Source organism: Pleurodeles waltl, chromosome 3_1, assembly GCF_031143425.1.
Source record: "Pleurodeles waltl isolate 20211129_DDA chromosome 3_1, aPleWal1.hap1.20221129, whole genome shotgun sequence".
NCBI classification, from domain to species: domain Eukaryota; kingdom Metazoa; phylum Chordata; class Amphibia; order Caudata; family Salamandridae; genus Pleurodeles; species Pleurodeles waltl.
The window spans coordinates 205,680,597-205,698,654 of NC_090440.1; positions in this window are offsets into that span (position 1 = coordinate 205,680,597).

The following is an 18,058-nucleotide window of genomic DNA, read 5'->3' on the forward strand; positions in this document are numbered from 1 at the left end:
AGTTAATAAGATATGTTGCATTTCCATCACTGGCAATTTCAAATAATACAACTCAGCATTTTTAACATTGTGCACACAAAAATATGCAAACATTTCAAAATATGTTTTCAAATTCCCCATTGGTGGAGTTGGACAGTGTTCCCATTGTGTGTAATTAAAAATAGTCTTTAGGGTACTTGTTCTGTGAATGCAATGATGCCCATAATAATTATAACAGAACATAGCTCCATAATTTTCTTTCGACTGATAAACATCTTTACTTTCAAACATAGTAAAATATTCTAATTTAGATAGCATAAAATCAACTGTCTTTACATCCCATTCATCAGAAACAACTCAAGGTGTTTTTACATAATTCACGGAAAATTTAAATACATATGTAATTTGAATAACCTCCGTTGGACCAGATATATCAAGGGGTACTTTATCCCGAATAATCCCATCAGGAATTGGTATAGCTGAAATGTTCACTAGGGACAAGTCTCTGAAGACCTTACGGGAGGAAAAATTTGATTTTAGGACCTCATCTACCAGTTCAACTGTAGAGTGTTCAGGTAGGTAATAACAATGAATTCATAGGAAAAAGACGATGACAAACCCAATCCAAAAAACAAAGGCAAAAAAAAGCCACAGATAGTCCTGTGGAAGAATGAAATAGTTAATTTTGAACTAATTTATCAACTTATGTGCTCTTGACAGTCTTGTTGTGGAAGAGGCAGATGAGTTGGTAAAAGTGTCATTGTCATGGGCAAAGTATCCAGAAGCAGTTTGTGCAAATAATGGAGCCGTGTTTAGGAGAGTAGAGAGCTGGAAGAAGTCTCCTTTGGTGGTTCATAATAGTCTATTCCAGCAGTTTGTGTAGAATTTGATTAGAATCCCTCAATACTGGTGACATTGATTGTCGCAGAAGAAGTTAACGGTACTAATGAAAGATCCTTTTCCATCCTCCCGAGGCTCGGAGAGGTGTCAGCTTTGCTGCTTGAAACCTGTAGAGGAACATCCTGGTCTGTAGCGAGAGGGCTTTGGGTACCACCTAGGAGTCCTTTAGGACTGCTGTGCATGATCGGCCATGTGATGTAGCTTGACATTGTCAATGGAGACAAAGAGATTTTCATTAGAACCAGGCAGCGGTGGTAGAATGACAGTTCTGGTACTGTGTATTCCCAGGACTGGAACCAGTGCATGATAAGTAGCACCAAACTCCTTTTTCACAGCAATCTTTTCACACACTAGATCACCAACTTTTGGAATCCAGCCAGTTGGTGTTATTGGTACATCCCCTATTCCAGAGGAGGCGGCATTGACAGATGTGTTGTTGTCACTGAACTGTTGTAAGTGCTGCAAGACAGTGACACTTAATTTATATCAAAAGTTGTATCTGCAGCCTCTGCACCAGAAGCATCAAGATCTGGAACATACATTTGTGTTCCGAACAGGCATTCATATGGGGTACACCCCCTCAGGGACCATCTGGGCAGATTATTAAGTGCTCTCTGGACTCCATACAGGTGATTAAGCCAACTACAACCCGTGCCTAATACTCCAGATGTTAAGGATTGCTTTAAATCCCAGTTTCTTTGTTCCACGACACAACTTCCCTCGGGATGATATGGAGAAGAATAATACAGTGGAACCCCTAATGAAGCCATGGTGACCCTGAAAGCCCTCAAGGGGAAAGCAGGGCCCTGGTCTGAGTGGAAAGCCACAACTGCATATCTGCCAATAAAGAGACTTCCAAATCTTTAACAACATTTGGAGCGTCATCCAAGCATTGTAGCTATATCCATGGAAATCTGGAGCATGAGTCAACAGTGACTATATGTTTGTATGCACCATCAGGTGTCAAGGTACCACAATGGTCCAGGCACACACATTGTAAAGGTTTGTTGGAAATTGGGGGGGGGTCTGCGGTGGGCATTTAACGGTGGACCCTTGTATTTGCTGACAGATATCATAGCCAAGGACACACTGCTTGGTCTGTTTGTATAGACCTGGCCACCAGTAGTGTGCTTACAACAATAAAACACTTAGCCACACCAGCATGGGAAGAAGCAATTCATTGGGAGCAAAGCATTGATCAACTATGAAATACAAATGTGATTTGTGTGCAATAGGTACAGTATCACTCTCACTGAATGTTACTTAGGTGAAACCAATGGCACAAGCAATTACTCTGATGACCAAATGCATTTCGTTGTCTCTTGTGTGTAAGTGTTTAGCTGCAAGCATGTCTTGTTGCAACGCTCTGAGGATGTGTGTGTTCAACTGTCCAATGTTTGCTTGAAAAGTCAGGACATATTAAGTTACATAGGGGATCATTAGAACCCCGGCGTTCGGTGGTAATATGGCAGTAAGTACCGCCAACAGGCTTGCGGTACTTACTGCAATATTATGACACTGGCGGGTTGGCTGATCTGCTGCTCTGACCACCAACCTCTCTCAATGTGTTTATCCAGTGAGTCCTGAATGGAACAAGATTAGCATCTATCAGTAGATTGATTACTATCAATTTTTATTTTATCTCTATTTCTAAGAATATGGGGCCAGATGTAGCAAAATAACATTTTGCGACTTGCAAATAGCGAGTCATTGCGACTCGCTGTTTGCAAGTCACAAAATGTTATGGAGAACGGTGTCTCAGACACCGTCTGCAAGTCGGTATGGGGTCGCAATGACCCACCTCATGAATATTCATGAGGTGGGTCGCAAATTGCGGCCCCATACCGACTATGGGCACTCGCAAACATGGAGGCCTGCTGTAGTCAGCAGACCTCCGTGTTCGTGACTGCTTTAAATAAAGCAGTTTTTTTTTTTTAAAGTGTAGCCCGTTTTCCTTAAAGGAAAACGAGCTGCACTTAAAAAAAAAAACGAAACCTTTAGTTTCGGTATTTTTTCAGGGCAGGGAGTGGTCCCTTGGACCACTCCCTGCCCTGAAAAAATGTTTTTGGGTCCAGTCACAAACTGGAAGGGGTCCCATGGGGACCCCTTCCAATTTGCGAGTGGGTTACCATCCACTTGAAGTGGATGGTAACTGCAACAATGGTGTTGCATACCACTAGGAATCGCAAATAGGAAGGGAACACCCCTTCCTATTTGCGATTCTGAAATGCATTTTGCGAGTCGGTCCGACTCGCAGAATGCATTTCTGCATAGGAAAATGTGATTTGCAACTCGCAAACTGCAGTTTTTGCCGTTTGCGAGTTGCAATTCCTTTCCTACATCTGACCCATGGTGATTTTGAGGGGTCGCTGAATGAGGAGGTTCTCTCTTTCTTTTTTTATTTTTCTTTATCCCAGTGTTTTTAGAACCCTCAGGCGCTTGCTTGGTAGAATCCTTATTGGAATTACCCTGTAATTGTGGTTTAATTGGTCTGGCTCCCAGACTATCTCGACCAATATTAGAGTAGGTCTCAGTGATAATCTTTGGCAGCTTGTGTTCTTGATCCTGTACAAGAACGTCCTGCAACCGCATGCGCACTACTAGTGCAACTGCTTCCCATTTAAGGTTACTTAATATTATTGAAAATATGGTGGCAAAATTGCCCATTAATTGCATCCCCCCAAATCTAGGGCCGAGGCAGCCCCATATTCATCTTGAATTTGCTTTAACACTTCCAGAAGATTGGCAAGTGTTGGTGTACTGTGTGGTAGTATAGAGTGTGTCAAATGCAGTTCCCCAAGTATTGCAGTTATCTACTGTGGGAACCAACCCAAATGGCAAGCACATAGTGAGTTTTCTATTTTTATCCTGAGGTCTCGTATGGGGAAATGCTGCTTTCAGCATGTTTATTTTTTGAGCTAATCAAAATGGAATCTCCACCCACTTGGCGGGTATTTTACCCATGATTGAATGTACAGTCACAGGGTTAATGCCTGGTGTGACTGCATGTGTTTGGGCTGGGTCGGGTAGCTCGTACAGGGTTAGTATTTAATGTTTGCATTACGAACTGTACCAACAGTCAGTATATTGCTGTAAGTTCAGTGTACAAACGGTGAACCTCAGCTACCGCCAAGGTGGCTGCATCAGGATGCGATGTAAATGTGGCCAATAAAGGCCAGGTAGGACCATCATTGCTCAGAGGACCTAACCTAACATGTAATATTGTGTGTGGTAGGGCACCATCAAGCCAGTTACTATGGTCTTGAAAAGATAGAGGTATCTCTACATATGTATAACCTCTGTATTGTGCAGATTTGCTTGCAGGTGTGTAGTGATGAAATGTATTAGTGTTCCCATCTACTGCTGGAAAGGTGACCCAAGAGTAGAATATTTATTTTCTGTAGGATGGATGATCCTTGTTAGAAATGGGGTCTTTGGTTGGAAGTCAAGTTACCCCCTGTCCAAGCAAGGACCCTCACTTTAGTCAGAGTAAAGGAGAATCACACTCGGTTAACCCCCACTCACACCCTTGGTTGCTTGGCACAAGCAGATAGGCTTAACTTCAGTGACCAGGTGTAAAGTATTTGTACCAACACACCCAGTAATACAGTAAAAACACCACAAAATGACTCAACACAAGTTTAGAAAACAAGCCAATATTTCTCTAATCAAAACAAGACCAAGATGACAAGAATCTGACATACACAAATCAAGTTATGAATTTGTAAAGATTAAACTCAAAAATAGCGCTTAGAAACACAAAATGCTTTGATGAGGTGATAACATGGTGTTGTGATGGAGTCGTTCCCAACAATCTGGTGCCAATGGCGCCGGGTACGGAGTCACATAGACCCCCAAGTACAGTAGCTTAGTAAAATGTGAAAACAAGATGGTGCGCGAAGTCGGGGATCACGGTGTCGCTGGACCCGAGGTGGTGTCAGTTCCGATGCTGCGGGGCGAAGGAGAGGAGGTGTCACAAAGAGGTGTCGGGTCCTTGTTGCAGAGTGGTGGAGGTGAAACAGTATCAGTGCGAAGCTTTGACCCATACACTTCGGGCGGAGTCTATATCCAGCAGTCACGCCGTGGTGCGGCTACTTCCACGGAGTCACGAACTTCAGCGGGGCTGCAGCGATGTCAGGCCTGCGAGGGGCATCGCACTCCAGCGAGGACCACGGAGTCGGTTACAGGTGGCGTCATGGGATTTGGCAGCAGCGTCGGTCTGGAGTCATCCGAAGTCGGTTTTCTTGGATTTTCACCAGCTTCTCCTTTCAAGGGCTCAGGGGCTGAATAGGGCACCACTTGTCAGGGCAGGAGTCTCAGCAGGGAGTCTAGGTGCTGGCAGGGGAGGTATTTGATGGCCCTGAGACTTCAGAACAGGGAGCAAGCTCAGTCCAAGCCCTTGGAGAGTCTTCTCAAGCAGGAATATACCACAAAGTCCAGTCTTTGTCCCCTTTCACAGGCAGAAGTAGCAACTGCAGGATAGCCCAACAAAGCACAGTCTCAGGCAAGGGCAGCACTCCTACTCAGCTCTTCGGCTCTTCTCCTTGGCAGAGGTTCCTCTTGATTCCAGAAGCAATCTAATTTTCAGGGGTTTTGGGGGCTCTTCTTATGCCCCTTTCGGCCCTTGAAGTAGGCCTACTTCAAAATAAATCTTGTTTGTTTTTAAGATCCTGCCTTGTACAGACCAGGCCCCAGACACACACCAGGGGGTTGGTGACTGCATTGTGTGATGGCAGGCACAGCCCTTTCAGGTGTGGGTGACCACTCCTCCCCTCCCTCCTAACACAAATGGCTCATCAGGATATGCAGGCTACACCCCAGCTCCCTTTGTGTCACTGTCTAGAGAGAGGTGCAAACAGTCCAACTGTCAAAGTGACCCAGACAGGGAATCCACAAACAGGCAGAGTCACAGAATGGTTTAAGCAAGAAAATGCCTACTTTCTAAAAGTGGCATTTTCAAACACACAGTCTAAAAAAGAACTTCACTAAAAGATGTATTTTTAAATTGTGAGTTCAGAGACCCCAAACTCCAATATCTATCTGCTCCCAAAGGGAATCTTCGCTTTAGTAATATTTAAAGGCAGCCCCAATTTTATCCTATGAGAAGAGAAGGCCATGCCAACAGTGAATACCGAATTTGGCAGTATTTCACTATTAGGACATGTAAAACACATAAGTACATGTCCCACCTTTTACATACAGTCCACCGTTCCCATGGGGCTACCTATGGCCTACCTTAGGGGTGCCTTACATATATAAAAAGGGAAGGTTTAGGCCTGGCAAGTGGGTACACTTGCCAAGTCGAAATGGCAGTTTAAAGCTGCACACACAGACACTGCAGTCGCAGGTCTGAGCCATGTTTACAGGGCTACTAATGTGGGTGGCACAATCAGTGCTGCAGGCCCACTAGTAGCATTTGATTTATAGGCCCTGGGCACCTCTAGTCCACTGTACTAGGGACTTACTAGCAAATCAAATATGCAAATCATCACACATCAACAACCTGGGAAACAAAGGCAAAATGTTAGGGGAGACCACGGCAAGGATGCCAAGTCTAGCAATCCTCAACTACAAATGTTACAAGCCCCACTTCGGCTGTGATGCCATTTGCTAGCAAATGAGCATTAAGGGGACGTTGCATGTTTACTGCAATTACCACCCGTTGTGGGTTTGCCATGGTGGATATACCTGTTCAGAGATAAGGACACCAAATGGGGCTCAATCCTTTTAAGGTTCAAGCTTGAACAGCCTACAGTGTTAGATAGGTACTACCTACCTAGCTGAGGAGGAAATCCTCAATACCACTGACGTCTTCGTATATATAGTACTGAGGTGCCTTTAGCACTTAGTGACACAGAGATACTCAGGAGGATCCGACAATTGGTGCCTGACCAAACGGTGGTGCAATGTCACGTGGGCTCTTATTATCCTAATGAGAATGCTTGATTCAGACAGCAGCGTTACCTGAATTGTGGGGGACTGAGTCCAATCCCACATCATGTGAGAACTGTCGGCCTAATCCGTTTCCGGCCAGCTAACAGAGCCTCATCTCTGCCCAAGTATAAGGAAGATTTGTGGCAACCGGGCGCATGACAATGACTTCTTAGGGAAATCGCGGTGTATCAGATCTCATACTCTTCTCTCAGTTACATTAGTCTCACACATGCAAAGACAAACAGAGGCAGAACATGGTTCAATAAGATTTATTGAAACAACTGCGTCTTAGATAGAATGGCATGCATTGCAATAATTTGAATGATGAAACATAATAGAAGCAAAATGGTGACTAGAAAAGTGAAACACACGAAAAGTCCCACCATACTGTCACTGTGCCTAGTATATGTGGTTCCTAACGGAGCTATGTTAGAGCACAGCATGAAGAGCCCTAATCTGTCCTTCAGGATTCCCCCTGGGAAAACATCATCCCCCATACCTGAGCAAGGAATCCTATTGTCTATGGAGATACTGTCTCCATGTAGGCCAGGAAACCGGTAGTCTCAGCAAGCAACTGTAGCAAAGTCAATCAGCATGTGGTTGTGGTCATCTGGCTGGAATCTCCCTCTAGCGTGCTAGGATAGAGAAGTGTTTTTGTAATAAAACCGCTGATGTTCTGAGAAAATGTCACTATGTAACGATGTGTATGTTACTGTTAAGATTGGAGACGCAGTGTACCACTTGTGCCGCTAACCCTATCTCGCTGCAGCCTTGGGGAAAGCACAAAGAAAAAGAATGTCATGCTAAGAAACACAGGGGGTGATTCTAAGTCTGGCGGGCGGCGGAGGCCGCCCGCCAGACTTCCCCCTCCAAAATACCGCTCCGCGGTCGAAAGACCGCTGAGGGTATTTTGGGTTTTGCACTGGGCTGGCGGGCGACCGCCAAAAGGCCGCCCGCCAGCCCAGTGCAAAACACCCTTCCCACGAGGACGCCGGCTCAGAATTGAGCCGGCGGAGTGGGAAGGTGCGACGGGTGCAGACACTGAAATTCTTTTTGGGGCCCTCTTACGGGGGCCCCGCGACACCCCATACCGCCATCCTGTTCCTGGCGGGAGAACCGCCAGGAACAGGATGGCGGTATGGGATGTCAGAATCCTCCATGGCGGCGCAGCTTGCTGCGCCGCCATGGAGGATTCATTTGGGCAGCGGAAAACCGGCGGGAGACCGCCTGTTTTCCACTTCTGACCGCGGCCGAACCGCCGCGGTCAGAATGCCCAGCGGGGCACCGCCAGCCTGTTGGCGGTGCCCCCGTCATTTTAGCCCTGGCGGTCTTGGACTGCCAGGGTTAGAATGACCCCCACAATGCTTTCCTAGGCCAAAGGACACCTAGATAAAGAAAATAAAGCAACACAACGAATGTGACCTATTCTGAAATAATAAAAATGAAGCAGAATAAAATGTAACTGGGCTAAAGGGCACAAGCGGCAGACCTAGTTGCTAAAATAGCATGCCAAGAGGCATCACTAAAATGGCTATACAACAAGGAAGCTGGACCTCAAGGCCAAGCAAGCCGAACCCAGCATGAATGGTGGCAGCATACGTCCAGTGCCATCTGAGAGGAGAGTGCACTGTCTTAAATATTTAGTGAACGATTATAAGAGGGAGGATGACATACACATGTGGTTTCAGGGGTATGACTCACCTCTCCACGTGAATGGGGTACCTGAGGAGCATTGGGAGCATGTCTGTGGAAACACTTTGGGATAGAGGGTAGTGACACCTTGACAGCCTTAGAGGATCGCCAGGGGCTCACCCACTCTACCATGAAAAACGCCATACTCACCACCTAAGGTCTCACCCCAGTGCAGTACAAGGAAAAGTTTAGGTCTTACAAGAAGTCAAATTCCCAAACCTGATTAGAATGTGTTGATTCTTTTTGCAGAGCACTGGATGTTTGGGTGAAGGGCAGCAAGGTAACAGATTATGAGGTGCTTACAGTTTGATTGCCTAGGAGCACTTGTATTTGTTTTCCAGAGCTGCACCAGCATCTGATTGACAGCAAGCTGACTGACCCCAGGAAGCTTGCCCAGGAGGTGGACTGCTGGGAGAGTACCAGGGTCTACAGGAGGTCTGGGGGAGACTCCACCAAGGGTGGGAAGGGTTCCAATCAGAAGAAGTGGAGGGGTAAGGGTAAAGAGGGGCAGTTCTCTAATGGGCCTCAACCTAGTTCCCAGGGTAAGGATTCCTGTCCCCCAGGTGAGAAGAAGGCTTGGGATCTCTACGGGGAAGCTTTCAGAGAAGGGTCCCCGTAAGTGTTATGCATGTGATCAGAAGGGTCATATGAGGGGGATCCCAAGTGTCCTAAGTAGACACCGGCACCCACTTGTGTACAGTGACAGGACTTAGCTAGTGTACCGCTTGGGGAGAAGTTGGTACCAGGGGAAGGGTGGGGGCCAGCTGAGATGATCCTTATCTCACTAGGGGGCTGTGAGAGGGTTCTCTGGACACTCTGAGCTTGCGCTGTGCAGCCAATAACTGAGCTGCAGCACGCACAAGAGCAGACCAGAGGGAGGCAGCCACACTGAGACTCGTTGCCATTGGACGACAGGAGAGGAGGACCCCCGGGAAGACCCAGGTAAGTCCTTGTCTCTTTTGTTGTCATTGTTTGTGGACACTGGTGACAAACAAGGACTCAAACGGCAGCTTTTGCTGCCTGCGACCTTGGCCTAAATTCAGTGCAAGTGCACAATGGGCTGCAACATGCACCGGGTGAGCTCAGTACCGCTGGCAGGGATAGCAGAGTTTTTGGGATAACTCTGTGCTCCAAGTGGAATTCCAAAAACTCTGTTAGCTCCGCCAGCGGAGCGGAGCTCCCCACCACTCCTAGTTGAAAGGTTCAACCATACCCTGAAAGGCATGATTATGGGTTTGTGAGACTTCATGAGGCGTAAGTGGGATGTCCTCTTGTCATGCCTTCTCTTTGCACACAGGGAGGTACCGCAGAAGAGACTTGGCTTTAGCCCCTTTGTGCTGCTGTACGGGCACCCTATAAGAGGACCTCTTAGCCTGGTGAAAGTAGGCTGGAAGAAAGCTCACAGTAGGCCCCCCAGGACATAGTTAGCCATGTGCTGGCCTTCAGAAACCAGACTGCACGCTTCAGGAAACTCGCTTAGGCAAACCAGGAAGCAAGCCAGGAGGATATGAAATGATGGTATGACTAGAATGCCACTCTAGTTGAGCTTCAGCCTAAACAGAAAGTGTTGGTCATGGCCCCAGTGGAGCCCCATGCTCTCCAGGATAAGTGGACTGTGGCTTTTGAGGTGGTGGACACAAGAGTAATGTCACCTACCAGGTGAACTTGCATACTCCAAGGAACCCTTTAAGGGTCCTACCTGTGAACCACCGCAAACCTCATTTTGAGAGGTCTGAACTGATCATGCTCTTGGCAACAGATGATGGAATGGAAGAGGAGAGTGAACCTCTTCCTGACCTCCTTCCTGTCAAAGAGCAAGATTGGTTTGTGGAGGGGACAACCTCTCCACAACTCTGACCCTGGAACAGCAGAGGGACTGTTGCCAGTTGCTGGGGCAGTTTGCCTCTCTATTTTCCTTGATCACAGGTGTCACTTACATATGCACCCATGATGTGAACACTGGGTACATTCCATTTGTGAAACATAAAATCCACAGGGTGACTGACAAGATCAAAGCCAGCATCAAGGAAGAGGCTTCCAAGATGCTAGTGTTAGGGGTGATAGAGTTCTCTAGCAGCCCTTGGGCCAGCCCAGGGTATTGGTGCAAAAGACTGCTGCCCCAGGTGCCACTTCTGAACTTAGGTTCTGTGTGGCTTACCGTGGGCTCAACACCATCACTAGGACTGACGCGCACCCCATCCCCAGAGCTGATGAGCTCATAAATCAGCTTGCAGCTGGCAAGTTCCACAGTATGTTTGACTTAACGTCTGGGGACTGGCACATTGTCTTGACCGATGGGGCCAAAGAGAGGTCAGCATTTTCAAAGCCAGTGGGGCACCAGTTCCAGTCATGCCCCTTGGGTTGAAAAAATGCCTTGCCACCTTTTAGAGATTGGCGAACCAGGTCTTGGCTGGGTTGGAGGATTTCAGCGTTACCTACCTGGATGACATTGCGTTGTTCAGTTCCAGCCTCACTATTAAGGCCAGTAAATGCCAGATAGGGCAGGGGTTGGTTGTGCACTTGGGCCACCAGGTAGAGAGTGGCCAGGTGGCACCCCTACAACACAAGATAAACACCATTCTGGCTTGGGAACCCCCCAAGACCCAGACAGAGGTGATAGCCTTTTTAGGTCTCAAGGGTTATTACACGAGGTTTGTCAAGGGCTATGGCACCATTGTTGCTCCTCGACAGAGCTGACTCCCAAGAAGCAGCCGAAAAAAGTGATCTGGACTGAGGCTTGTCAGACCGGGGTGCACTGAAGGCAGCCATGTGCATGGCACCAGTGCTGAAGGCACCCAACTTCTCCGAGGAATTTGTTTTGCAGACCAACGCTTCAGAGCATAGTGTGGACTCAGCTCTAGCACAGCAAAACAAAAAAGTGCTAGACCTGCCTGTAGCCTTCATTATCATGAGGTGGAGTGCATTTGAGAGAGAATCTTTTGTTCTGGTCTGGGCACTGAATAAGTTAAGACCTTATTTTTTTGGGACTCACTACTGGGTTCAGATAGACCATAGGCTTCTCTGATTGTTGATGCAGATGAGGAGTAAGAACCCAAAACTATTGAGGTGGTTCACCTCCCTACAGGGTATGGACTTTATAGTAGAACCCCCACCCTGGAACAGAACACGCCAATTCTGATGGTCTGTCCAGATTCTTCCGCCTTAGTGATGGGAACTCACATGAGGTTGGGTAGTTCTCCCCACTCTCAGCTGGGGGTACAAGCGCTAGACCTGGCATCCTTGGCGTGGTTTCCCTGTGTCTTTTTGCCTCTGCCTCCTGTATTTTTCACTGTGAGCTGGATTTGGTTTTTGCTGGTTTTCGTACTCTGGGCACTTTACCCCTGCTGATCAGTGCTAAAGTGCAAGTGCTCCCTGTGTAAATTGTGATTATGATTGGTTATCCATGATTGGCATATTTGAATTACTAGTCAGTCCCTAGTATAGTGCACCATGTGTGCCAGGGCCCATAAATCAAAAGCTACTAATGGGACTGCAGCACTGATTGTGCCACCAACATGAGAAGCCTTGTAAACACGTCTCAGACCTGCCATTGCAGTGTCTTTGTATGCAGTTTTAAACTGCCATATTGACCTGGCAAGGGCACCCACTTGCCAGGTCCATATATTCCCTTTTAGTACAAGTAAGACACCCCTTAGGAAGGCCCTTGGTAGCCCCATGGGCAGGGTGCATTGTATTGAAAGGGTAGGACATGTACTGGTGTATATTACATGTCCTGATAGTGAAATACTGCCAAATGTGGTTTTCACTATTGGAAAACCTATCTCTCCCATAGGTTAACATGGGGATTGCCTTGAAATATGTCTCAAGTGTAAGCTCCCATTGGGAGCAGATAGCAGTGTGGAGTTTGGGGGTCTCTGAATTCACAATTTAAAAATACATCTTTTAGTGAAGTTGGTTTTTAAATTGTGTGTTTGAAAATGCCACTTTTAGAAAGTGGGCATTTTCTTGCTTAACCATTCTGTGTCTCTGTCTGGCTGTGGAATAAATGTCTGGGTCAGGATGACATTTGGGCTGGTTGTGAATTCACTCTAGACAGTCACACAAAGGGAGCTGAGGGGTGCCCTGTATATCCCCATGTGTATTCCTGGGCTAGAGTTGTGGAAGGAGCTCACAGTTGCACTGGAATATGTCTGCGTCTGTCCTTACACAATGTGTAGTCTCCAACCCCCTAGATTGTGTCTGGGACCATAGCAGGAAAGGCAGGATTTTGTGCAGTAAGTACTGGACCCACAACCCAAGACTTGGAGAACATTTCTGGATCAAGAGGAGACTCTGCCAAGGAGAAGGGCTGAAGAGCTGTGAGGAACAGTACTGCCCTTTTGCTGTGTGTGTTTTGCTGGGTTGGCCTGCAGTTCCTGCTTCTGCTTTGGAGATGACAAAGACTGGGCTTTGCTGTGTATTATCCTTGTGAAGTTTCACCATGGGCTTGGACTGAGACTGAGCTTGTTTCCTGTTAAGAAGTCCCAGGGACATCAAAGTCTTCACCTGCCAACCCCTTGGTTTCTTTTGCTGAGGACCATGACTTGCCAAGAGGTACCCACTCCATTTCCTGGGCCCTTGGGAGTTAAAATCTGGCATAAAACAAGAATAACCACCACCCGACTCTGGATGACTTCAAGAACCGGCACTGCTGCCCGACTCTGTGCTGCTGCCTGCACTCGAAACCATCACCCACGCCGAAGTGTGATGACCGCGACCGACACTGCAGGTCCGACGCAGTCACAGTGCCTCTGAAGTCCCACAACACCATGAGTCCCAAAAGCAATGCCGTTGATATCTGTTACACTCAACTCCACAGCAGCACCTGTGGCCCCTTGATGTGACAGGGACCCCCAGCGGTTACCCCATCACTGCTTGACCCGCTGGGATAATTGACCCCACTGGATCATAAGGAACCGATGTCTCACTGCCAACGCCGCCGTACCTCCATTGCCTCCATAAGGAACTGACACCTTACCTCCCCTGCGTAGCAGTAAGGAACCAACATCTCCCCTCCTGTGTAGTAGAACGGAACTGACGCCGCACCAGCTCCAGCAAAACCTCACTTCCCCGACTCTGTGCCACATCTTTGATTCTGCCTCGATTCTAAGGTACTGTACCTGGGATCCGTGCGACTCAGTGACCTGTGCCGCACTCCCTCACGAGTGGCCTCGGACTGGTGGGAACAACTCCGTCACAACACATTGATAGCACCAGTTGAAGCTATTGTGTTTCTCTGCGCTTGCTTGGGATTAAATCTTTTTACATTGGATTGTATGTTGGATTTTTGTTGTTTTGGTCTTGATAAATATTGGATATTTTTCTAAACTATTGTGGTGTCCATTTGTAGTGTTTTCATTGTGTTACTGTGTGTGAGTACAAATACTTAACACATTGCCTCAGAGATAAGCTTGACTGCTCGTGCCAAGCAAGAGGTAGTTGATGTTGCACTCAGCTGTTTGTGGTTGGAACATTTTTAAAGACTATTTTTGTTTTTGACATTGATGATTTACTAGTGGTGTGTAAGGCCCACAGCAGTCTAATGGATTGGCCAGGCACATTTTGAATGTATATATTTAATTCTGAAACCCTTGCTCTGTAATGCTACATTTTTGGTAATAGGGGGTGCTTCAGGCAGGAAAGGGCAAACATTTTCTTTTTTTTCTCCATGCCTACATTTTTGCTGGTCATGTGGTAACCACCATTTTGTGGAGCTATTGAGTGTTTCTGTGTGTGTGTGAATTAGTCATTTTGTCTTTGCTCTTCATATGTCCTTCTCTAATGGCCATGCAGCGACCACCATTTTGTGCAGCCAGTGAGTGTGTATGTGTGGTGGCCATTTTGTCTTTGTTAACTATGCCTCTTTTTTTGTGCCAGACATGTGGTGGTGATGAGCAACCACTATTTAGTGCAGCCAGTGTGCATTTCAATCATAATTTTCCAACTTTTGAAAGCATTTTTCTAATAACGTTGGTGGAAGAAGCCTATGTAAAAAAAAATCATATTTTTTTTTTCCTGATATATTTATTTGTGCTTGTGGTAGATTGTAGTAGTCTGTAGTACATAGTTGTCCTGTTTGATTAATGTATTCAATTTTTGGCTGCCTCTCATGTCTCCTGGAACAATAGGATGCCAGTTATTATTTGTAATTAATTTCTTCCAATTTTGCTGACTCCTTTTTCCTCCCAAAGGGGTCGACAATGGGCTTTGGAGGGACACCAATAATTATTTAATTAATGTATTCGATTTATGCATCTCTCCTGGTCTCACATGGGCCTTGGAGGGATACCAGCTATTATTCAATTAATTTATTTGATTTTTGGCTGCCTCTCGTAGGAGTAACATCAGCCCTGGAAGGACACAAAGTTTGCTTTGTCTACAAAGGCCCTCATTACAACATTGGCGGTAAAAGCCGCTTACCACCATGCAGAAGACCACCAACACACCGCCGTGGCAGTGGAATTCCGCCACGGTCATTATGACCCACTGTTCGGAATCTGCCAAAATTCAGACACCCACAGAAGTCCGCACACCAAAGGTCAGTGAGAAACTGGCGAAAACAAAACCTCCAACATCACGCCAACAGAAATACGCCAACACTATCACGACACACAAATCCACGCGGTGGTCTTTCAACCGCGGTATTCCACTGGCGGTACACACCGCAGCGCTCAAAATACACACACATTTACAAAACACTACCACATTGGACAATTTGAAATACACACACCTGATAGTCATACACACACCACTCCCACACAACCATTACAAGATAAAACACACACCCACATCACCCACAAACCCCTACGACACAATTACCGAGAGAAGGCCAGTGAGAGACACTACAAACAACTACCAAGCATCCACAGGCACACAATACCATCACCCACATAACTTCCACGCACCTCACACAACACACCACTACATATAACCCCACTTATCACTACAAACACCACCCCACACATCACCCACACCACCCCATGGCACGGCAAAGACACCCCAGGTTCTCTGAGGAGGAGCTCAGGGTCATGGTGGAGAAAGTCGTCCAGGTAGAGCCACAGCTATTCGGATCACAGGTGCAGCACACCTCTATAGCTAGGAAGAGGGAGCTATGGCGAAGAATAGTGGACAGGGTCAACGCAGTGGGACAGCTCCCAAGAAATAGGGATGACATCAGGAAGAGATGGAACGACCTACGGGGGAAGGTGCGTTCCGTGGTCTCAAGACACCACCTTGCGGTTCAGTGGACTTGCGGCGGACCCCCACCTCCTCCGCCACAACTAACAACATGGGAGGAGCAGGTCTTGGCGATTCTGCATCCTGAGGGCCTCCCAGGAGTAGATGGAGGAATGGACTCTGATAAGTTAAATCTTAACTATTACATCCCCCACCCTACTTGCATGCTATCACATACCCCCACCCTCACCCCCATCACTCCAACTCCTCACAAATGTCCCACTATCAAAAACCACAGATCCTAACACCAAGCCCTGCATGCAACAACACAGCATGGACACCCATCACTAAAGCATGGCCACTGCACATACCCATACACACCCCTAAACCACCATCACACAAGGACCCACACAGGAATGCAAGCACTGGGGTACACGGTCACCCACCCATTCCACACCATGGCACACACAGATGTAATAAACATCCTTTTATACCCCTGTAGGACCCCTACCCAACATCACAGGACAGGAGGGCCCACACATGTCCACACCACCAACAGAAGAGGCCCACAGTGATGACAGCAGCTCTGTCCAACTGGATCTAGATGACCAGCCTGGCCCATCAGGGACCGCTGGACAGTCGGTTCCCCTGACACAGTCACAGGCCACCACAGAGCTTCCCCCCTCTGGAAACACCAGCACAGCACCCACCCAGCGGGCCCATACCTCTGTCCCCAGGACACGTCAATCAGCAGTGTGTCCACCACTACAGGGAACCCAGGCTAACCCACCACCCCAACAACAACAGGGACCTGGGGGCAGTGGCAGTGGGCACACGGTCCAGGGGACGGAGGCCGAGGAACACAGGGGAACTGGGAGGGCTGCTGTGCGACAGGGGGAGGACAGGCCAAGGGAACCCACTCTCCACGAGGCCCTCTCCAACATCATGGGAGCCTGCCACCATTCCCAGGAGACGATGGCAACGGTACTGGCCAAGTTTCAGGAGACCCAGTGCCTGCAGGAGGAACAGTATTTGGGCTCCAGGGAGGAACTCAGATCCATCAATTCCACCCTGGGCACTATCATAGGGGTGATGAAGGAAGTCCTCAACACCAGGAGGGACACAGTGGCACAACAAGGGGCCCCTGACACTAGCCTGGACGATGAACTGCCCACCACCTCCGCCGGCGCTAGTGGACAGGAGGCACCGCCACAGGACCACCACACCAGCACCCCACCCCCTGCAGAGGGAGACCACCCTGCAAACAGTCCCTGAGATCCAGGACAAAGACAGAGAACGATGCCAAGACCCCCGCCAAGAAATGAGACCACCCTGAATGTCATCCTTCTGTCCCACTTTGTCACCCTGTCCATCCTCAAACTGCCCCAGCTCCACTTCCTATGCCCATTTGGGCAATGCACTTGTGAGACTAATAGACTGGACTCTGCCATGGACATTCCTCCACCATCACCCCTCACCATTTTACAACCCCCTCCAATATTGAGCACTTAAATAAACACCCTTGAAGCACAAAACAATCTGGAGTCAGTCTGTGATTTCGAAATAGTGTATTAGCAATTACAGTGTCAAAATGCTCTTTCAAATGTAATGTCAACATACCTATGTCACACAGCTCTAGTCTATGAGGAAACAAAGCAGATGTCACACAGTGGGACCCACATCTGTGAAATCGTAAGGGAAAGTGACAATGCAGTGACCATACACTGGGTGAAAACGACAGACAGTTGAGAGGTAGTAGTGTTAAAGTATATGTAGTAAGCAGGTTTGTATTCTCACCTGTGTCTCACTGGAAATATTGCAGGATCACTGAGTTCCTGTTGTCGATGTCCTCTTCTTCTGCTTCCTCGTCTTCACTGTCCACAGGCTCCACAGCTGCAACAACACCGCCATCTGGACCATCCTCCTGCAGAAAAGGCACCTGTCGTCGCAAATCTAAGTTGTGAAGCATACAGCTGGCCACGATGATCTGGCACACCTTCTTTGGTGAGTAGAATGGGGATCCACCTGTCATATGGAGGCACCTGAACCTGGCCTTCAGGAGGCCGAAGGTCCGCTCTATAATCCTCAGAGTTCGCACATCGGCCTCATTGTAGCGTTCCTCTGCCCTTGTCCTGGGATTCCTCACTAGGGTCAGTAGCCATGACAGGTTGGGGTAACCAGAGTCACCTGCAAATGGCGAGGGACAACTGTTAGACACACACTAACCTGTAGGGATATCCCCAGACCCAGACAACCATTCCCACCAACTTGCTTCCAGGTGCTCACCTAATAGCCACACACGGTGCCTCTGGAGTTGCCCCATCACATAAGGGATGCTGTTATTCCGCAGGATGTAAGCATCATGCACTGAGCCAGG